Genomic DNA, 24,312 nt, shown 5'->3' with positions numbered 1-24,312 from the left:
TACTACTATTACTACTATTACTAATAATAATAATCATAAAACTACTAATAATAATATACTAATCTATACTTTACATAAAAAAAAGTTTCATAATAAAAATCTATTCCGGATGATGTATTCCCTGTATCTGTGATTTAATCGCCTTGTCCATCCTATGTCAGCAGAGTGCGGCTGGGAAATATTATCTGACAGAGGAGACAGAGGGACGGGAGAGATTTACAGCCCAGGAATGTTAAAGGTGCGATCGGATACATTATTAAAGAACACCGGGTTCTCTACGGGTGATGAATATTTTATCACACCCATCAGTAGAAATGGAAGGAAAGGTGGGGGGGCTATGCAAGAGAAGTATGTGCCCCCCTCCCCCCCATCTCAATCTTCTGCACAAACTCCTTTCATTGCCTGCCGGCAGCTCCTCTGTGACCCTGGCGTCCTGCATTACTTATCTCTCTCTATTTTATTTTCTAGATCACGTTAAGGGAATCTGCCAGGTGCCGCTCAATACAGTTTGAAGCTGCAGTTTTGTGGGGAAGGGACTCCTTGCATCATATCTCGCTCTTCCCTGTCATGAAATCTGGCCAGCGAACGGTCCATGAACAATGGTGGCCACTGGGTGTGAAGGGTGGGACTTCGGTGGGTGTGGAGGGTGGAACCTCAATGGGTGTGGAGGGTGGGACCTTGATGGGTGTGGAGGGTGGGACCTCGATGGGTGTGGAGGGTGGGAACTAGCTGGGTGTTGAGGATGGGAACTAGGTGGGTGTGAAGGGTTGGGCCTCAGTGGAGTAGAGGGTGGGACCTCGGTGGGTGTTGAGAGTGGAATCTCAGTGGGTGTAGAGGGTGGGACTTCGGTGGGTGTGGAGAGTGGGACCTCGGTGGGTGTGGATGGTGGGGTCTTGGGGGGGGCCATAAGGTTGATCTTCCCCATATCAATACTATGATACCATATATTTGGGGAACTGGTACAGATTTTGCATTGGGGCCAAGAAGCTTCAAGTTCAGGAGCTGTAGACAAAAACATTGCTGTTTGCCGCATGGATATATGGATATATTTATAGTACCTCGTGGTCCGCCTGTGCCCCTTGTTTTTCTCGGATCTGTCAGTGGATATAAGGAATAGCTGGAAACTATGCAGTTTGCGACACTCTAATAAGCGTCTCTCGATTGAAGTTAACTTTAGACAGTAAACACACTTGAGTTAATACTAAAGTCGTGGCGCATGGTTTGCCTCAGCTTAGCGGGTGTCCCGGGCATCAGACTTCGCTCGCTCTAGCACCGCGCCTGTTCTTGGCACGCCGCACGGACACAACACATCTGCACCTGTTCAGCGGCTAAATTAACCACTTAGAAAATTGCTGCGTTCAATTCCTTCATATTCCAGGCAGAGGTAAATGAACGGTACACTGCGTATGCCACGTTCTGCAGCTCAATGAATATTAACAATTCGTGAAGGTAAAAGCATTTCAATCACTTAATGGGTTTCTCGGAGCCGGCTAGAAAATTGTGCAAAAAATAACCCATGATTCCCGTGGGATATTTCATAAGATAAGAGGAAAATGAAATAATTTGCAGTTAGTTTGGATGTATTACATAGGGGTTACAGGTGTGACCAGCACACAGATCTGCAGAATAACTGATGAGAACCATGGGTGGCCATTAGAGATGAACGGACCCGACGGTTGGGTTTGAAGTCAGCCATCTGACCCGGAGATATTGCCGGATGGGCAATCTGACAAACTGATGCCCCTAGGAACTAACCATGGCTATGATTGGCCAGGGAGTGTTCTGCAAAATGATGTCCCTAGCAACTAGCCATGGATAGGGCCAGGGTGTGATAGCCAAAGATAGCCATGGCTAGTTGCTAGGTGAATCAATTTGCCAAAATGGCTCTTTGGCTGCCAATCCAGCAATATGTCCTAGGCAGTTGGCCAAACACGAACGCCTAAGCCACCCATCAGGTAGAACAAAGATTAGGAAACAATGCTCAAAGAGTGAGTTTAGCATCGAGTTATAGCCAAGTGTCTGCACAATGTCATACAGATGCCAGAAAGGCACCAGCCCTGGAGCAAAACAAAACCATAAGAAACTAGAAATAAGAGGAAAACTAGAAGAGTTATGAGCAAGGGTTTACATACGGTTTGTGTCACAGGTAATGAGCAGATGATTTGTCAGTAGGTTGAAACCTTAAAATAAGTCTATGACGATAACAATATCCAATGTATAACCAAAGATGAACAAGTATATGCAATTGTACCCACTAGATCATCAAGGTCCCAATCAAGAACCAAGATGGACGAGACTTCAATTTTTATGACTCCTCAAGGAAACACGTTGGACACTCTTATTGGTAGAAAGTCGTTTAGGCTCACCGAGATGCCAAAAGACCAAAAAAGAGACGTAATAAAAGAAAATAACAGCAATTACCATAGAGGTTTTAGTTTACTGTTTGCTCGTGTGTCATATAGATGCAAGAATAGCACCAGCTAGAGAGAGGTAGAAGGATCCTAAGGAAGGGCCAACCATAGATGTCCAACCAGAGATGTCCAACCAGAGATATCCAACCAGAGATGTCCAACCATAGATGTCCAACCAGAGATGTCCAACCATGATATCCAACCAGAGATGTCCAACCATGATATCCAACCAGAGATGTCCAACCATGATATCCAACCAGAGATGTCCAACCATAGATGTTCAACAAGAGATGTCCAACCATAGATGTCCAACCATAGATGTCCAACCAGAGATGTCCAACCAGATATGAACAAGTTTATTCAATTGCACTCAGAAAGTTATAAACAAGGTGCCAATGGAGAGTCCCACGAGATAAAATTATTTTGGGTCCACTCTCTAAAATGAGACGACAATAGCCATTAATTCTGGGGTCCAGTACTGTTTTGGAGACTTGACCCACCAGTGGTATAGTGTAGTGCCATTCAGATGCCATGACACTAGAAGGATCCAGAAGCAGGACCCTCCCTCTAGGAACCAGGGCAACGTGGTATTTGGGACAGATCAATTTTTGCTAGTCATGAATGGATTGGTAAGGGTTTCAGTCTTACCATCCAGTCCCAAGGAGACCACATTGTGAGAGTTGTAGAAGGTGAAGATGATGTTGGCTTTGTCATCCATACACCAAAGGGAATTTTAAAAAAAACAGACTCAATGATTTCTATCAACAGGGGATTATAATGTAAGATATGTTGTGTTATAATGAAGTCTGGAGAAAATACGAGATGCAGCCGGGCTCCCCGTGAGGGAAGAAGCTGTAGATTATAGGACGGTTTGGACAAGTGGAGATGTGGTTTATTAGATATGATGGAGCGAGACACATTCTATCCCTAAGGGAAGAACAAATCTCCCCTGCCAGCACTCGGCATATTGTATATCAGCCGCGGCCAGGACATCTGTATGATTAATAACGCTATTATAGAAAGGCCAAGGGAGGAATACTGCATGATGTCTTCCCTCTGCTGCTGCTACGACGCCATCCTCATGCCATCCTTATCCATAACACATACTAGAGTCACTTCAGGCTCCATATGTTTCAGTATAAACAGGCACTGGGGGGTAAATGATGGGTGGTAATGGGCACTGGGGGGTATCTGTGACAGGCACTATGGATGGGGGCATTCAGGGAAGACAATTTACTTGTGGCTATTTAAGGCAGACCTTTCGGGGGGATGTATTATTTTTGGAGGGGCCTCGTGGCAAGAACTCTAGTGGGATCATTTGTGGCATGGCATCTGTGTCAGAAACGCTTGGAAAAGTGATGAATACAAGGAAATCTGGGCTGGTTTGCGTTATTATGGACCTCTGTGCCAAGAGCACTGGAAGGCACTTTGGAAAGGGTTTTTTTTTGGTGGGGAAGGGGTGAACAATTATTGTGTGATGTGTATATGACCCCTTCCCCAGTATTTAACTTGTTAGAGTTGTATCTTGTGCCCTAGAGCTGCTCTTCCGTTAGTCACTGTCGTAACTATAGTCAATGTAATACGCTGCTTTTGTGTGTAGCTTTTCTAACCCGTTTCCCAGTATTTCACTCTACCTGCCGGTCAGAAAACTCCAGTGTCCCAGAATAGGAGCAGAAGAGGGGGGAAGTTACTGGGAAGTTACTGTGCAAGTTACGTCACGCACTAAGAAGCAGGATAGAATTTAAACCAAGGGCACCACAAAGCTGAGGAATTAAAAATGTTCATGTGCTATGAATTACTGTATATACTCGAGTATAAGACGAGACCCCTAATTTTAACACAAAAAACTGGAAAAACCTAGTGACTCGAGTATATAATGGAAAAAGCATTGGTCACAGCTTCCCCAGTATATAGAAAGCCCCCTGTAGTATATAGCCTGCTAGCCCCCTGTAGTATACAGCCAGCCCCCTGTAGTATATATTCTGCCATCCCCCTGTAATATATAGCCTGCCATTCCCCTGTGGTATATAGCCTGCCATCCCCCTGTGGTATATAGCCTGCCAGCCCCCTGTAGTATATAGCCTGCAGCCCCCTGTATATATACCGGTAGGAAAAAAAACAAACAGTGTAATCACATTCTGAATCCCCTCGGAAGGTCCTCTTTCATGCATCACAGCTCCGGCATCTGCTCCGGCTTCGGCTCCGCGTCCCCGCACTGTCCATCGCAGCCACCATGACTCCAACCACTCACTGACATCATAGTGTGTACCGATGCCTGTGCACATAGTAGGATGACAGCGAGCGGCTGACGTCACGATCCCTGTGACCGACAGCGCGGGGACACAGAGCTAATGCCAGAGCATCGCGGTATAGAAGAGGACCTGGCGGGGGGCACCGGAAGGTGATTAAACTGTTTTTTTTTTCTTGTCGAGGTGGAAGAAGCCGAGGTGAGGTATTTCAGCACATTTTACATGCTGAAAAACTCGGCTTATACTCAAGTATATATTACTTTGCCTCCAGCACCAGGGGGCAGTGGGCATCTCGAGCACCAGGGGGCAGTGGGCATCTCGAGCACCAGGGGGCAGTGGGTATCTCCAGCACCAGGGGGCAGTGGGCATCTCCAGCACCAGGGGGCAGTGGGTATCTCCAGCACCAGGGGGCAGTGGGCATCTCCAGCACCAGGGGGCAGTGGGCATCTCCAGCACCAGGGGGCAGTGGGCATCTCCAGCACCAGGGGGCAGTGGGCATCTCCAGCACCAGGGGGCAGTGGGTATCTCCAGCACCAGGGGGCAGTGGGCATCTCCAGCACCAGGGGGCAGTGGGCATCTCCAGCACCAGGGGGCAGTGGGCATCTCCAGCACCAGGGGGCAGTGGGCATCTCCAGCACCAGGGGGCAGTGGGCATCTCCAGCACCAGGGGGCAGTGGGTATCTCCAGCACCAGGGGGCAGTGGGCATCTCCAGCACCAGGGGGCAGTGGGCATCTCCAGCACCAGGGGGCAGTGGGCATCTCCAGCACCAGGGGGCAGTGGGCATCTCCAGCACCAGGGGGCAGTGGGCATCTCTAGCACCGGGGGGCAGTGGGCATCTCCAGCACCAGGAGGCAGTGGGCATCTCCAGCACCAGGGGGCAGTGGGTATCTCCAGCACCAGGGGGCAGTGGGCCTCACTGGATTTGCACTAGACTTATCCACAGCTGATTCTGTAGTCAGCACCTGACACTTGTTTTCAGGGACTTCTTGTCCTTTACAATCCGACTCCTACAAAAACAGCACAAGTCGTCTGAAGATGAGCGCTAATTGTCTTCCTGCTGAACGTCCTAATGGGTAATTAGCAGTGGCGCATATTAATTATTGGGATGGCATTATGTTATTTTCTCTACAGCGTCGGCCACTTTATTGGGTTTTATCTTGGCGGCGCACTCTTCCTTATGTTGTGTTGTGGTCAGTGATCGTTGCCAAAAAATGTTATTACCCATAAAGAGTCTTTTCACTGTTTCCTATCCCATCGCCTCACCGTGTCCATGTGTTTAAAGCTTCCCTGTGATGTTGACCTGACCATGATTTATGTTGACTTAAATTGTTAATATTAAAGAGAAATTCAATAGTTCAATCCCATGATATAAATGTCAACATAGAAGAAAAAGTTTTTTGAGCATTCTATATCCAAGGATGTCAATCCAATCCAATACTCTGCTGTCTAAAGATGAGTCCAAATTTCTGGATATTCATGTAGTACCCATCTTTACAAGAGCCTCAAAGTTCTCCAGCAAACACACACTGAAACAACTGTAACATCTCCTAGATCCTGGGAGGATTCCTTGACTTGCAGGACCCAGAAAAGCTCCTTTGACCTGCAGGATCTAGAAGAGTACAATGACCTGCAGGATCTAGAAGAGTACAATGACCTGCAGGATCTAGTAGGGTATCCTTTTGTGTAGGATCTAAAAAGGTTTCTTGGCCTGCAGGGTCTAGAAGATTTTCTTGACCTGCACAATATTGTGGGGTTCCTTTTATTTCAGGATCTACTGTAGGAGAGTTCATTGACCTGTAGGATCCAGGAAGGCTCATTTGACGTGTAAAATCTAGGAGGGTTTCCTGACCTGCAGGATCTAGGAGGATTCTTTTTGTGTAAGATCTAGTAGGGTTTCCTGACCTACTGGGTCTAGTAGCTTTTCTTGATGTGCACAATCAAGCGGGGTACACTAGCATCTACTGTAGGATAGCTCATCAACTAGCAGGATCTAGTGGGGTTTGCTTTGTGCAGAATATGGTAGGGTCTCTTGACCTGCAGGGTCTAGGAGGGTTTCTTGACGTGTACAATACTGCACATTCATTAAATTGCAGGATCTACTGTAGGACAGTTCATCCACTAACAGGATCTAGTAAGGTTCCCTTTGTGCAGAATATTGTAGGGTTTCTTGACCTGCAGGGTCTAGGAGGTTTCTTAACTGCAGGGTCTATGAGAGTTCTTTTTGTGTAAGATCTAGTAGGGTTTCTTGACCTGCAGGTTCTAGGAGGGTTTCTAGACTTGCAGGAACCAGGAAGAATCTTTTTGTGTAAGATCTAGTAGGGTTTCTTGACCTACAGGGTCTAGTAGATTTTCTCGATGTGCACAATCAAGCAGGGTACATGATCTACTATTGGACAGCTCATCAACTAGCAGGATCTAGTAGGGTTTCTTGACTTGCAGGGTCCAGGAGATTTTCTTGACGTGTACAATACTGCACGTTCATTAAATTGCAGGATCTACTGTAGGACAGTTCATCAACTAACAGGATCTAGTAGGGTTCCCTTTGTGCAGAATCTTGTAGGGTTTCTTGACTTTCAGGATCTAAGAGAAACAACACGTTTGCTCCTTGCCTGATCTATCGCTCTCCATCTTGTTAGGATCCCATTTGCCCTGCATCGGCATCTGCCCTGTCTGGTCTATAATGACTCTTGTCTGTAGATACATTACAAACCAACAAAGTAGATCAACACCCTGCTGCCCATTTAGAAAGCTATGGAGAAATCTGCTTGATCCCCTGGTCCAACTAAGCCCATAAAACATGTCCTAATCTTTGGTCATCTTTTGACTTTTACTGGAGAGTCTCCTTACAATTTCCACTGAGTGTTGAAAAATGCCACCTGCTCGAAGGATGACGGAAAACAGGATGGCTGGAACACAGAAAAGGAAATGTCCCAGAAACCAGGTCACGGTGACTTCCTTGTATGAGGTGGAAGGGTAAACAGAGTGTGTAGACATTTACATGTAAAATCCTGAAAATTGTCACTTAATAATTTATAACATAACTCATTAGTGTAAGTAATGATATTTCACTTTTTGCCTACAGTACCACTCCTGGCCACATGGTGCACTGCTACAAAAACACTTATCAAGCTACAAATGTGGCCATCTCACAGCTGATGTTTGAGCCACATATAATAGCAATGCAACACGGAGAAGTGTTAAAAAGCAACTAGAACAGAAAAAATAGATAAGTATCATGGGAGGGTGGCCTACAGAACCTCATATGGAATTCTCCTAAGGCATGGAGCTGTTTATCTAGGATATTGTATGTTATGACATGTTGTTCTTGTGAAATGGGAATATTGTTAAGTCATCACTCCTCCCACTGCAGCCCCTACAACGGTAATGGAATTACAACATTGAGCCTGCCTTCTGCCACCACTAGAGGGAGTATATTGTAGACAGATGTGTACAGCTGCTATAACTGTATGTAAGGAGGCTGTGTATAGCATTATAGTACACCCCCACTGTATAGTAGTGCTCCATCTTATAAACTTCTGTAGTTTTTAGTACTAGTTTACATTTTTCTGAATGACTCCCTGCAGTAATGAGGCATTCTGGTCCTAATGACTGTAATTAAGGAGAATGAAGATGAATCGGCTGTGATGGTCATGGGACAGTGATTACAAGGGTTATTAATGTCTGCTTCATACAGGAAGGAAGTAAATCACAACAACCATCATATAGGTTTGTGGGGAATTGAAGGGGTCACTGAGTCTGGGGACTATTGCCAATGGGAACACCTACCTTGCCAGGGGCAGTAATGCAGAGACATCTACCAACATATACCAGGTGCCAACGAGGAGGGTCTCACATAAATACAGTGCCAGCAGAGTAACCTATATGCATTCAGTGCCAGTGTATAGTCCCCACATACATACAGTGTCAGCATAGTGCCCCACATACATTTTGTGCCATTATAGTACCCGACATACATATGGTGCCAACTAGGATGTTTCCCATAAACAATCAGCGCCAACATAGAGTGCCCCATGTACAATCAGCAGCAACATTGTATGTGGGACACTATCAGCACCATCATAGAGTGACCCACATACAATCAGTGCCAGCATAGAGAGCCCCACCTACAATCAGTGCCAGCATAGAGTGCTCCACCTACAATCAGTGCCAGCAGAGAGTGCCCCACCTACAAGCAGTGCCAGCATAGAGAGCCCCACCTACAAGCAGTGCCAGCATAGAGAGCCCCATATACTATTAGAGCCAAAATAAATGAAGGTCTCACATTTAGTGCCTAAAACATGCAGGTTCTGTGCTGATGCCGGGGCAGCCACTAGAATCCGCAGTAACATCCGGGACTTATAGAAATCCCCTCGGGGTCAGGAGAAAACTTCAATGAAGGCTCCGCCAATGTCTGCAGAACATTCTAGATATTATGTGACAGCGATACACACAGCGCCATGTGCAGCACTCCTGTTATATCCAGAACATCAGGAATGTGCGGCCCCAGGAAGATCCATCCAAGAGAAATAAACACTGAGCTCGGAAAACTCTGCCTGAATAAAACATTTGTTACAGAAGTGATGAGGAAAGATAAACGGATAGCGCAAGATTATGTAAGGAGGGAGAGAGGGACAAATATCTCTCTATTATCTATTGTATCTATCTCCTTTCTATCTATCTATCTATCTATCTATCTATCTATCTCCTATCTATCTATCTATCTATCTATCTATCTCTTATCTATCTATCTCCTATCTATCTATCTATCTATCTATCCATCTATCCATCTTTCTCCTATCTATCTATCTATCTATCTATATATCTCTCTCCTATCTATCTCCTATCTATCTATCTATCTATCTATCTATCTATCTATCTATCTCCTATCTATCTATCTATCTATCTATCTATCTATCTCCTATCTATCTATCTATCCATCTCCTATCTATCTATCTCCTATCTATCTCTCTATCTATCTATATGTGAAAAAGTTTGGAGCAGCACTGCAATGCTGGTGGGTGCAAAGTCCAGATGCCCTCTGGCCCGAGAGCCTCAGTAATAAAGTTTCAAAAACTGGCAGCACTCCGGATTGGTGTCAGAAAGGTGACGGGGTGTCTTTTATTCCATGTGCAACGTTTCAGCCCACAAGGAGCCTTTGTCAAGCATGATATCTATCTATCTATCTATCTCCTATCTATCTATCTATCTATCTCTCTATCTATCTATCTATGTATCTATCTATCTATCTATCTCCTATCTATCTATCTCCTATCTATCTATCTCCTATCTATCTATCTATCTATCTATCTATCTATCTATGTATCTATCTCCTATCTATCTCCTATCTATCTATCTTTCTATCTATCTATCTATCTATCTATCCATCTCCTATCTATCTATCTCCTATCTATCTATCATCTATCTATCTCCTATCTATCTATCTATCTATCTATCTATCTATCTATCTATCTCCTATCTATCTATCTATTGATCTGATATCGGAATATTCAGTGAATCTGAGGACACATTGTTATTAGTGATATTTGTTGCTATTATTCCTGTGATTCCTGTAAATTGCAGCACTTCTCTCCCTCCAATTACGTGTAATGGCTGTGATGATAATGACTCCATCATGTGGCCACACAACACATTAGAGCATCAGACACACGGGGCCGGATGTATCGCTGTTCTGCGCTGAAGTCTCGTTGTTGCGGCAGAATTATCACAAGTTACAACCATCTGTGATGAGTTTCTGCCTCTTATTAATCACTTTACTTTAAGCGCAGTTTCGGTGCAATGTTATATTTGGGCAGTTACATGTGCTCCTCCTACAAGCTTCTCTCTGCTTCTCTCCCACACCGCTGCTTGAGAAAGACCCCCACAGCAGCACCCAGGTGTGTGACACCCTGCACCCAGTGACCTCCTCAGCAGTGGCTTTCCTGGAGGGGATCCCCCAGTGCTGGTCTCCTGCTGCCCCCCTGTAATTCTGCACAGTATCCCCCTCAGACACCAGTGTGGTCATCCTGCTACACGGGGGACACTTCTCTGTCCTGTCTGCAGCTCCCACTCACTTCTCTTCTATCCTGCTACACGGGGACACTTCTCTGTCCTGTCTACAGCTCCCACTCACTTCTCTTCTATCCTGCTACACGGGGGACACTTCTCTGTCCTGTCTACAGCTCCCACTCACTTCTCTTCTATCCTGCTACACGGGGGACACTTCTCTGTACTGTCTGCAGCTCCCACTCACTTCTCTTCTATCCTGCTACACGGGGGACACTTCTCTTTACTGTCTACAGCTCCCACTCACTTCTCTTCTATCCTGCTACACGGGGGACACTTCTCTGTACTGTCTCCAGCTCCCACTCACTTCTCTTCTATCCTGCTACATGGGGGACACTTCTCAGCCCTGTCTGCAGCTCCCACTCTCTTCTCTTTTATCCTGCTACGTGGGGACACTTCTTAGTCCTGTCTGCAGTTCCTACACTCTTCTCTCCTACCCTGCTACACGAGAACACTTCTCTGTCCTGTCTGCAGCTCCTACACACTTCTCTTCTATCCTGTTACACGGAACACTTCTCTGTCTTGTCTGCAGCTCCCACTCACTTCTCTCCTATCCTGCTACACGGGGACACTTCTCTGTCCTGTCTGCAGCTCCCACTCACTTCTCTTCTATCCTGCTACACGGGGGCACTTCTCTGTCCTGTCTGCAGCTCCCTATCACTTCTCTTCTATCCTGCTGCACTGAACACTTCTCTGTACTGTCTGCAGCTCCCACTCACTTCTCTTCTATCCTGCTGCACGGAACACTTCTCTGTACTGTCTCCAGCTCCCACACTTTCTTTTCTATCTTGCTACAGGAGGACACTTCTCTGTCCTGTCTGCAGCTCCCACTCACTTCTCTCCTCTCCTGCTACACGGGGGACACTTCTCTGTCCTGTCTGCAGCTCCCACTCACTTCTCTTCTCTCCTGCTACATGGGGGAGACTTTGCTGTCTTGTCTGTAGCTCGCACTCACTTCTCTCCTCTCCTGCTCTGAGCTGCTGGTTGCTAATTGTTTGGAAATACAAGGTCATGTACTGTAAACAGAGGCTGCAGGTAGTGTCTGTAGAGTCTGCTGAGCTCTGTCGCTGGAGATACACGGCTCTGCACAAGAGCTGACCAGACAGGCGCTCTGCTGCAGGACCAGACGGGCGCTCTGCTGCATGACTGGACGGATGCTTCGGTGCTCCCCCTACTGTGTCATAGAACAATCTATGGAGCAGATACTGATGATCTCACCATAGAGCGTCTGAAGACAGAGACTACATAGAAGATTATGAGCCGCTATGAGGATTTGAGGATTTGAACCCTGGGTGGATGATTTGTGTCTGGAATCAGAAGCTGTGACACCTCCGCGCTTCATCATTTCCTCAACTTCACTGTTACAAATCACCTTCTGCCCAGGTTTGCGCCTAATTTCCAGATATTTCTGCAAACTTTTCGCAGCTGAGGGTTTGTTACTGAACTATCAAGTCTACAAAATCGTCTGGAACCTTAACAGTCTATTGCACCATTATTAGGGCGATGTAGGAGCACAAGAGCGCCGCCCCAGAGGCTCATCAAGAGAACTGCTTTTACTTAATTTAATTCCAATTATATTGTGTAATGTTATATCAACGCTTGCCAGAATTATCCGGAACATTCTCAGTTTACTAAACTTATTTCACAAGTTATTATAAGGCGCAGTAATCAGTCTCGTTAATGAAAAATCGCTTCATCTCTGGCTAATTAAGTGTTCTCAGCGCAAAAGAGCGACCAGGAGACATCGATCCGAGACACAATGTAACTGATAAGAGGAGACAGGAATGTGATGGCTCCGGATTTAACCCCTTATTGTTTGCTATGCAACTACCTGCACTCAGGATCAGTACAGGGTAAGTAATATCATGTATGTGCACAGTGACTGCACCAGCAGCAGAATAGTGAGTGCAGCTCTGCAGTATAATACAGGATGTAACTTAGGATCAGTACAGGATAAGTAATGTCATGTATGTACACAGTGACTGCACCAGCAGCAGAATAGTGAGTGCAGCTCTGCAGTATAATACAGGATGTAACTCAGGATCAGTACAGGATAAGTAATGTCATGTATGTACAGTGACTGCACCAGCAGCAGAATAGTGAGTGCAGCTCTGGAGTATAATACAGGATGTAACTCAGGATCAGTACAGGATAAGTAATGTCATGTATGTACAGTGACTGCACCAGCAGAATAGTGAGTGCAGCTCTGGAGTATAATACAGGATGTAACTCAGGATCAGTACAGGATAAGTAATGTCATGTATGTACACAGTGACTGCACCAGCAGCAGAATAGTGAGTGCAGCTCTGGAGTATAATACAGGATGTAACTCAGGATCAGTACAGGATAAGTAATGTCATGTATGTACACAGTGACTGCACCAGCAGCAGAATAGTGAGTGCAGCTCTGGAGTATAATACAGGATGTAACTCAGGATCAGTACAGGATAAGTAATGTCATGTATGTACACAGTGACTGCACCAGCAGCAGAATAGTGAGTGCAGCTCTGGGGTATAATACAGGATGTAACTTAGGATCAGTACAGGATAAGTAATGTCATGTATGCACACAGTGACTGCACCAGCAGCAGAATAGTGAGTGCAGCTCTGGAGTATAATACAGGATGTAACTCAGGATCAGTACAGGATAAGTAATGTCATGTATGCACACAGTGACTGCACCAGCAGCAGAATAGTGAGTGCAGCTCTGGGGTATAATACAGGGTGTAACTCAGGATCAGTACAGGATAAGTAATGTCTTGTATGTACACAGTGACTGCACCAGCAGCAGAATAGTGAGTGCAGCTCTGGGGTATAATACAGGATGTAACTCAGGATCAGTACAGGATAAGTAATGTCATGTATGTACACAGTGACTGCACCAGCAGCAGAATAGTGAGTGCAGCTCTGGAGTATAATACAGGATGTAACTCAGGATCAGTACAGGATAAGTAATGTCATGTATGTACACAGTGACTGCACCAGCAGCAGAATAGTGAGTGCAGCTCTGGAGTATAATACAGGATGTAACTCAGGATCAGTAAAGGATAAGTAATGTCATGTATGTACACAGTGACTGCACCAGCAGCAGAATAGTGAGTGCAGCTCTGGAGTATAATACAGGATGTAACTCAGGATCAGTACAGGATAAGTAATGTCATGTATGTACACAGTGACTGCACCAGAAGCAGAATAGTGAGTGCAGCTCTGGGGTATAATACAGGATGTAACTCAGGATCAGTACAGGATAAGTAATGTCATGTATGTACACAGTGACTGCACCAGCAGCAGAATAGTGAGTGCAGCTCTGCAGTATAATACAGGATGTAACTCAGGATCAGTACAGGATAAGTAATGTCATGTATGCACACAGTGACTGCACCAGCAGCAGAATAGTGAGTGCAGCTCTGGGGTATAATACAGGATGTAACTCAGGATCAGTACAGGATAAGTAATGTCTTGTATGTACACAGTGACTGCACCAGCAGCAGAATAGTGAGTGCAGCTCTGGGGTATAATACAGGATGTAACTCAGGATCAGTACAGGATAAGTAATGTCATGTATGCACACAGTGACTGCACCAGCAGCAGAATAGTGAGTGCAGCTCTGGGGTATAATACAGGATGTAACTCAGGATCAGTACAGGATAAGTAATGTCATGTATGTACACAGTGACTGCACCAGCAGCAGAATAGTGAGTGCAGCTCTGGAGTATAATACAGGATGTAACTCAGGATCAGTACAGGATAAGTAATGTCATGTATGTACACAGTGACTGCACCAGCAGCAGAATAGTGAGTGCAGCTCTGGAGTATAATACAGGATGTAACTCAGGATCAGTAAAGGATAAGTAATGTCATGTATGTACACAGTGACTGCACCAGAAGCAGAATAGTGAGTGCAGCTCTGGAGTATAATACAGGATGTAACTCAGGATCAGTACAGGATAAGTAATGTCATGTATGTACACAGTGACTGCACCAGAAGCAGAATAGTGAGTGCAGCTCTGGGGTATAATACAGGATGTAACTCAGGATCAGTACAGGATAAGTAATGTCATGTATGTACACAGTCACTGCACCAGCAGCAGAATAGTGAGTGCAGCTCTGGGGTATAATACAGGATGTAACTCTGGATCAGTACAGGATAAGTAATGTCATGTATGTACACAGTGACTGCACCAGCAGCAGAATAGTGAGTGCAGCTCTGGGGTATAATACAGGATGTAACTCAGGATCAGCACTGGATAAGTAATGTCATGTATGTACACAGTGACTGCACCAGCAGCAGAATAGTGAGTGCAGCTCTGGGGTATAATACAGGATGTAACTCAGGATCAGTACAGGATAAGTAATGTCATATATGTACACAGTGACTGCACCAGCAACGGAATAGTGAGTGCAGCTCTGGAGTATAATACAGGATGTAACTCAGGATCAGTACAGGATAAGTAATGTCATGTATGTACACAGTGACTGCACCAGCAGCAGAATAGTGAGTGCAGATCTGGAGTATAATACAGGATGTAACTCAGGATCAGTACAGGATAAGTAATGTCATGTATGTACACAGTGACTGCACCAGCAGCAGAATAGTGAGTGCAGCTCTGGAGTATAATACAGGATGTAACTCAGGATCAGTACAGGATAAGTAATGTCATGTATGTACACAGTGACTGCACCAGCAGCAGAATAGTGAGTGCAGCTCTGGAGTATAATACAGGATGTAACTCAGGATCAGTACAGGATAAGTAATGTCATATATGTACACAGTGACTGCACCAGCAGCAGAATAGTGAGTGCAGATCTGGAGTATAATACAGGATGTAACTCAGGATCAGTACAGGATAAGTAATGTCATGTATGTACACAGTGACTGCACCAGCAGCAGAATAGTGAGTGCAGCTCTGGGGTATAATACAGGATGTAACTCAGGATCAGTACAGGATAAGTAATGTCATGTATGTACACAGTGACTGCACCAGCAGCAGAATAGTGAGTGCAGCTCTGGAGTATAATACAGGATGTAACTCAGGATCAGTACAGGATAAGTAATGTCATGTATGTACACAGTGACTGCACCAGCAGCAGAATAGTGAGTGCAGCTCTGGGGTATAATACAGGATGTAACTCAGGATCAGTACAGGATAAGTAATGTCATGTATGTACACAGTGACTGCACCAGCAGCAGAATAGTGAGTGCAGCTCTGGGGTATAATACAGGATGTAACTCAGGATCAGTACAGGATAAGTAATGTCATGTATGTACACAGTGACTGCACCAGCAGCAGAATAGTGAGTGCAGCTCTGGGGTATAATACAGGATGTAACTCAGGATCAGTACAGGATAAGTAATGTCATGTATGTACACAGTGACTGCACCAGCAGCAGAATAGTGAGTGCAGCTCTGGGGTATGATACAGGATGTAACCCAGGATCAGTACAGGATAAGTAATGTCATGTATGTACACAGTGACTGCACCAGCAGCAGAATAGTGAGTGCAGCTCTGGGGTATAATACAGGATGTAACCCAGGATCAGTACAGGATAAGTAATGTCATGTATGTACACAGTGACTGCACCAGCAGCAGAATAGTGAGTGCAGCTCTGGGGTATCATCCAGCATAGTTCATGTCTTTCTCCTCTGGACCTTCTCTCCCTGTTCCTTATGGGACTCGGTGCTATTTCCCAGCAGCCTCCTCTCCCTCATTCCTGCACATGTAACAATGTATTGATTGCATGTAGCCAGTGATTGTCTTCCCTGTAGTAACACTTCGTGCGCTGAATAACATCTCGTAAACACAGCGAGTTATTGTCTCTCAGGAACAATAAGGCGGCTCCGATCCAAGTCCAGGACTCTCCTCACTGATTGTCATCTCGGTCTTGCCCCCGGCGTTTCCCTGTGTTCCCTGCTCTGCTTCCTGGTGACTCTTCCCTCTCTCACTGGTGTGGATGTGGCAGAGCTGTGTCAATCACTCTATTTACGAGCACGAAAGGGAACCTGCCAGCAGCTGTAACCATGAAGACAGTGCAGTGCATTGTCCGTGGAGAGCTGTGTGATCTGGTCATTAAATATGTTGTTAGTAGCAGCAGGACTGTGACATATGGATTTATATTGAGGGATTTAGAATGTATCCTCACACTGCTGTGCTCTTAGCGCTCTGACCACATTCCCTATACAGCATTTGAAGATAAATCTGCAGCAGAGCTGGGGTCATATATACGGCAGCAGTCACTCACAAGTAGAGGAGTGTGGAGAAGCTTAAAGTAGAGCTGTTGGAGAATCTATAATCCTGGAAGATTAATCCATGTTTCACAGTCCTGCTGCTACTAACAGCATTCACAAAGTTATTAATACACTTATTTAAAGGGTGATTTCCTAACACTGACATTTCCTAGCACCAAGGAAAGCAGCAACGCGGCCAGGATGTGATTTCATGTCAATGAGCCTGAAGGGCTGTGTGGTGTTACCAGAGTTCCTCTGTGCTGCAGATTCACAGTCTGTTACAATGTCTCCTCCTCTCCCATATAATATTAGTGGCTCCCAGTCAATTTATACTAGAAGTACAAACTATTAAGGAGGAGGGAATGATATAAAGTATAAGAGGGGCACTAATATAATAATAAAGTATTGGGGGGGGGGGGCACTAATATAATAATAAAGTATTGGGGGGGCACTAATATAATAAAGTATTGGGGGGGCACTAATATATAAATACAATGTATCAGGAATGGCACTAATATAAATATAAATTATTGGGGGGCATTAATATAATGATAAAGTATTGGGGGGCACTGATATAATAAAAAAGTATTGGGGGCACTAATATAATAATAAATTATTGGGGGGCATTAATATAATGATAAAGTATTGGGGGGCACTGATATAAAAAAAAATATTGGGGACACTAATAAAGATATAAACTATTGGGGGCACTAATATAAAGTATTGGGGGCCACTCATATCACAATACATTTTCTGAGGCCATTATATGTAAATGTATAATTTGGAGAGTATTATATAATTTATTAGGAATATATGTATTAAAATTGATTAGGATATTATATATATTTATTAGGTATATATATGCATGAGACACAGTGTGGTTTTATGGGGGTATTGTTGATGTATTTGGGGAGCAAAATAGTCAGTTCTTTTGTGTGGGGTATATATGGTATATTCAAGGGCCATAGTGAGGTAAGTTGTATTGTTAGGGGTTTATATGATATATGTGGTGGTCACAGTTTGGTTAGTTGAGTTTTGCGGGGCAAGTATTATATACAGGCACAGTGTGGGACATATTGGTTATCCAGGTCACATTATACTCTAATTGACTGTTATTATTTTAGGGGCACAGTGTGGGTCATTTTAGTTATCCAGGAGACATTAAACTCTAAGTGACTGTTATAATTTTAGGGGCACAGTGTGGGTCATTTTAGTTATCCAGGAGACATTATTCTCTAAGTGACTGTTATAATTTTAGGGGCACAGTGTGGGTCATTTTAGTTATACAGGAGACATTATACTCTACGTGACTGTTATAATTTTAGGGGCACAGTGTGGGTCACTTTAGTTATGCAGGAGACATTATACTCTAAGTGACTATTATAATTTTAGGAGCACAGTGTGGGTCATTTTAGTTATGCAGGAGACATTATACTCTAAGTGACTGTGATATTTTAAGGAGCGCAGTGTGGAGATGATATGCGGCACTGAAGACAATTAAGTGGAAAATGATGAAACGATAAGTCACAACAAGGAAGAGGTCGTCACGTGTAGCGTCATTTCTAGAGTGTCAGAGAGAGAGGGCTTCCCTCTATAAGTCCGGAAAACCAGGGATAATACAACTACAACATTAGCACCTTGATAAAAGTCCCATGTTACAAAGCAAGGACTGCGCACAAGACGAGAGGGAAAGGAATTGCTTCATATTGCAGTTCATTGCCTCCCTTCATGATGCTTAGAAATGTTTGAGTCCCGGACTCCTATGTAGCAGAAGGTGGGACCTCTGGGGGCTCCAGGTACCACAGTCTCACCCCGACTGCTGACAGATTCTCTATAAGCTGCAGTGAAGTCTAAATTGGAGAGAATTCAATAACTAGAGAAACTTAGCATTTTTAGGATTTTAGATGAAAATCTTTCAAATATTCCACCTGATGATAATGAGCGGCAGAGACATCGCAGATATAACCGGAGACGCCGCGTCCCGTATAACAAGACACGTACAGTACAAACCACTAATGACAAACTCCTCTCTGCTACCACAGCCGTCATGTCTATCACACAGATAGAGCCGAGCGCAGACAGAGGTCGGGGTCTGTTAGTTTTGCATCGAATAACTTCAAGCTGTGACCTGGCAGGATGTAGCAGAGCCGACTGTGCGCTCAGGAGCAGAGAGGTCACATCATTCTCAGAGGAAAAGTAACAAAGAAAATCTAGTATCTATCATCTATCTCCTATCTCTCTATCTATCATCTATCTATCTATCTCATATCTATCTATCTCCTATCTCTCTATCTCTCTATCTATCTCTCTATCTATCTCCTATCTATCTCCTATCTATCTATCTATCTATCTCCTATCTATCTCACATCTATCTATCTATCTCCTATCTATCTCACATCTATCTATCTCCTATCTATATCATATCTATCTCCTATCTATCTATCTTCTATCTATCTATCTCCTATCTATCTATCTATCTCCTATCTATCTCCCATCTATCTATCTATCTATCTATCTATCTATCTATCTCCCATCTATCTATCTCATATCTATCTATCTATCTATCTATCTATCTATCTATCTCCTATCTATCTCCTATCTATCTATCTATCTATCTCCTATCTATCTATCTATCTATCTCATATCTATCTATCTATGAATATATCTATCTATCCGTCTGTCTTTCTCCTATCTGTCTCATATATTAGAATATCAGGTTGGACCCAATGACAAACTCATCACTGCTACATCTCTGATCATTTCTAGCTCACCCCTGACCCTGAGTGTGCAGAGACTTTCCCTGTGACAGATCGTTCCTCGTCTTTGGGTCCCAGTAAGATGAATGGCAGGTGGTCACTTACCTTGTGCCCAGCGCTGGGGTCCGGGGGTGCCCGGCAGGAGGTGTCCCTTGTAGCCTGCTCAGTGCTGTGACACAGACAGCTGGTGATACTGCAGCGAACCCTCAGCTGTGCAGCCCGCGTTCTGCCCGGCCCCTGTAACCCCTTCCTACCCAGGAGACAGCAGCCAGTCAGCGGCAGCACCAGGAGGACGGGGCTGGTCCTACTATAACCCAATGGAGCAGCAGAGCTGGGATTGTCATGTGGCTTCTGGTGAATATTCAAATAATTCATCTGCAGCTCCACAAGGAGCTCAACTCTTATTATCTCCCCATGAATGATCCCAAACTCAGCTCTGCTACATCTGACTGAAGCTTAAAGTATCTGATATCATAGCATCATTATAGTACCCTCATAGGATCATCATAGGATCATCATAGCATCATTATAGTGTCCTCATAGTATCCCCATAGTATCATCAAAGTATCCTCATAGTATCCTCATAGTATCATCATAGCATCATTATAGTAGCCTCATAGTGTCCTCATAGTATCCTCATAGTATCATCATAGTATCATCATAGTGTCCTCATAGTATCATCATAGTATCCTCATAGTATCATCATAGTATCCTCATAGTATCATCATAGTATCCTCATAGTATCATCATAGTATCCTCATAGTATCCTCATAGGATCATCATAGTGTCCTCATAGTATCCTCATAGTATCATCATAGTATCCTCATAGTATCATCATAGTGTCCTCATAGTATCATCATAGTATCCTCATAGTATCATCATAGTATCCTCATAGTATCATCATAGTGTCCTCATAGTATCATCATAGTATCCTCATAGTATCCTCATAGGATCATCATAGTGTCCTCATAGTATCCTCATAGTATCATCATAGTATCCTCATAGTATCATCATAGTGTCCTCATAGTATCATCATAGTATCCTCATAGTATCATCATAGTGTCCTCAAAGCATCCTCATAGTGTCCTCATAGTGTCCTCATAGTCCCATATCAGACCTCACCCCCACTGCTCCCCAGGTATAAAGCTCTGTTCACACCTGACCAACATAGAGCAGGAGCAGCAGTTTTCTTCTACTATCACACATTTTGGTTACATATTAGAAAATATTATAAATTCTGGTAAAATGCAAGCCACGCCCCAAACACAAGCCACACCCATGAAAAAAGCCACACCTCTTGTACAGACCACACCCCAAATGTTCTTAGATGTCATGAATATCCTCAGAAATAGAAGAAGTGTTCTATAAATTTTTTACTTGTAGGACCCTCCAGATGTGGTGACCCCCTGACCCCAGCGCTCTGTATGACGGACGCGTTCCCTATACGTGACAATTCCTCTGTTGCTCCTCATGGCAGAGACTTGATGTTCTATGGATATTTCCTTGCTGTAACATTACATGGAGGTCTCCAGGTGGAGGAATGTGGCTCCTGGAGAATACAATGGACTCATTGTCACAGCGCTGTCACTACATGACGGAAGAAAACGCAAACATGAATCATTGTCAGGCAGAGACTTCTCCAGTAACATCTTATTATAGGAATAACCTCTGCCCCGGCCTCCGAAAAGAGGAAATCTACAAGATCCGGAAAACTAGAAGGATCCATCGCCAAGTCCATAATCTGCGGGGAAATCGTTACGTGTTCACTTTATCTGCAGCGCCCCCACAGGAGAGATCAGGTATTACACCATGTCTAACCATAGGGGTCCATCCTATAACAGAGTCACCGTTCACTACTATGGGGAGGAGATAAGGACCCCCCAAAAAAGGGGAACCCCTCCTCCTCCTCCTTCTCTTCTGACTTCATAATTAGTAGCAGGTTGTTAATCAATGAGTTGCCAAACAAATCCCATTAAAGGTGATGTCACACTAAAGATATATAACCCACATCCTGTGCATAGAACATAAGTGTCCCCTCTAATAGAATTCGTAAGTTTTAGTCAACCCCTCCCCCTGCCTGATTAGGAGATAAGACATTGGGGCAGATTTACTTACCCGGTCCATTCACGATCCAGCGGCGCGTACTCTGCGCTGGATTCGGGTCCGGCCCGGGATTTATTAAGGCAGTTCCTCCGCCGTCCACCAGGTGGCGCTGCTGCGCTGAAGAGCATCGGAACGCACTGGAATACACCGAGCCGGGCTGAGTGAAGGTAAGTGCAAGCTCCGCGACACTTTTTTTTAATGCGGCGTTTTTTCAGAATCTGTCGGGTTTTCGTTCGGCCACGCCCCCGATTTCCGTCGCATGAATGCTGGCGCCGATGCTCCACAATCCGATCGCGTGCGCCAAAATCCCGGGCCAATTCAGGGGAAATCGGCGCAAATCGGAAATATTCGGGTAACACGTCGGGAAAACGCGAAACGCGAATCGGACCCATAGTAAATGACCCCCATTGCCTTTATGAAACGGTATATCTACATCCCCTTTAAGGAGGACTTCTACCCTGTCTTACTTTGATATGTAGTTACCCAAAAATTACAATATTGTTACAAGTTCGATACATTTTACCGTTCCTCTGATATTCCTCTTGTAAATCGATACAACTGGGCGTTACCAGTCCCCTTGTCATAGGGGTGTGTCCATGCACAGTCTCACAGTAGAAGCAATTTTTGACCCTTGCTATACTGGTGCACCTCCAATTGGTCACAATTTTTGGTAGAAATTTGGAGACAGAATAGAAGAGGAAAAGAAGATGGTTCTAACAAAAGGTAAAATTTATTTATATTCCAAATAGATTTGTTGTAGGACTGCAGCTTCTATAACTGTGCTGGGCACATGTCCTCACACTGCTGTGCTCTGGCTCCTATGCATCAAACTGTGAACACTGTAAAGCAGCAGCTCTTGAAATCTTTGTGTATGTTACTGCGAAAAATGGATGTATATTCTAAGATTGAAGCTTCTCCAATTGCATAAAGGGGGAGTGTCCTCACACTGCTGTGCTCTGTGCTCTCTGCAAACTGCTCTAGGCATTATTGCTGGAGAACTGTGTTATTGTTGCTTTGTTATTAGCTCAGGACATAGAATATGTGGCTTTAAAATCAAGGATTGTAGCTTTTCCAAGTGCACTTGGGGTGTGTCCTCACACTGCTGTGCTCTGTGCTCTCTGCAAACTGTGTTATTATCGCTAAAAAACTTTGTAATTGTTCCTTTGGTGTTAGCAGCAGCAAGACATATGAAATATGGCTTTAAATTCAAGGATTGTAGCTTTTCCAAGTGCACTGGGGGCGTGTCCTCACACTGCAGTGCTCTAAATCTCTAAAGTATGGAAGCAGTGTTTTTATTTCTGTGCTTAAAAAAAAAAAAAAAAAAAAAGTTAAACAAATGCTATATCACATATTAAAATACCATGAAGTTTAAATCACTATGTGAACAGTTTTTTAAACAATGAACAAATTAACAATTTTAAAACTTATCCAGAGAAATAGTTTATGAAAATGAATTGCTTTTACCCAAATGGAACCATTAAAAACTAAAAGTTATCTTGCAAAAACCAAGCCGTCCTCATGACAATGCAACAAAGAAATAAAAAGGTTTGGTTCGCTTCAGTGAAAAATTTTTTTTACATTTTTTTTGGCAAAAGGAGCACAACAGACGAGTCACTTAGAGAGTCATTTATGGCCAGAGATTACACAGGCCACTCCCCGCCCACAAACAAAGTTAATCAAGTAATAAACCCTCCACAAAACTCAAGCCCCAGACCATGACATAAGCACAGAATGTAACTTATATACAGACCGCTGAGCTTCACACACAGGTCTAAAATGTATACAGACCAAAGACCCAGAGCCTGTCACACAGACCCCAGACCCCACCCCTAAATAAACCCAACTCCAGGATGAACACAGACCTATCCGGGTGTCTCTCTGTAGTCATGTGGGCGTCACCAGAGTATTTGGATCATACCATTACAAGGACTGTACCATGGAAAGGCACAAAGTAAATTTCCAAGCTACTATGGATGATGAGACCGGCTCCTGTCACACAGTGATACATTCCACAGCTCAGCCTCTCCTAACTGTATTATAGCACACTGTCCTCCCAGCAGGCAGAGAGGGCATCGTCTCTAGCTGCCCATGTGATGCTGTGCTAAGGCACTATAAAGGACAATAATATAGGCCCATCACCACTGCGCTTCATACAGCCTCACATACCCAAAATACCAAATTATTTTTGTTACTTTTATTTTTAATTTAGTTGCATCCTCCACCAATATGATGGATGTCCTGGGCAGCTGCTGACCCTGCGCGCCCCCTAATTAATGCAAATCATTGTTTATTTTGACTAATCTGGTCTGGATGCGTCCTTGGCAGTGACTGGAGGCTGCTGGCAGCGCTCTGCCTGTAGTCTTAGCCGCGCCGCGATGTTTGTCCTGTTATGTTTCTCTTCCATTTTTAGCTGTTTACAAATGAAAAGTAACTAAATGGATAAATACAGAATGACCTCATATACAAGATGTAACCCGGATCAGGGGCCACATCCTCCAGAGCTG

General features: G+C 44.3%; 1 protein-coding gene across 1 annotated transcript in view; it reads right to left on the bottom strand.

Moving 5' to 3' along the window:
• LOC140134561 (chemerin-like receptor 1) overlaps nt 1–20,023 on the bottom strand; it is a 122,583-nt gene extending 102,560 nt beyond the window's left edge. The window contains exon 1 of the mRNA XM_072154960.1: nt 19,811–20,023. The gene's annotated coding sequence lies outside the window, so the exon portion shown is untranslated. The remainder of the gene's footprint in view (nt 1–19,810) is intronic.
• Nucleotides 20,024–24,312: the final 4,289 nt, after the last annotated feature.

This window comes from Engystomops pustulosus, chromosome 6 (genome assembly GCF_040894005.1).
Source record: "Engystomops pustulosus chromosome 6, aEngPut4.maternal, whole genome shotgun sequence".
Taxonomy (NCBI): domain Eukaryota; kingdom Metazoa; phylum Chordata; class Amphibia; order Anura; family Leptodactylidae; genus Engystomops; species Engystomops pustulosus.
Note: the sequence above shows the minus strand (reverse complement) of the source record. Positions and strands in the feature narration are given on the sequence as shown.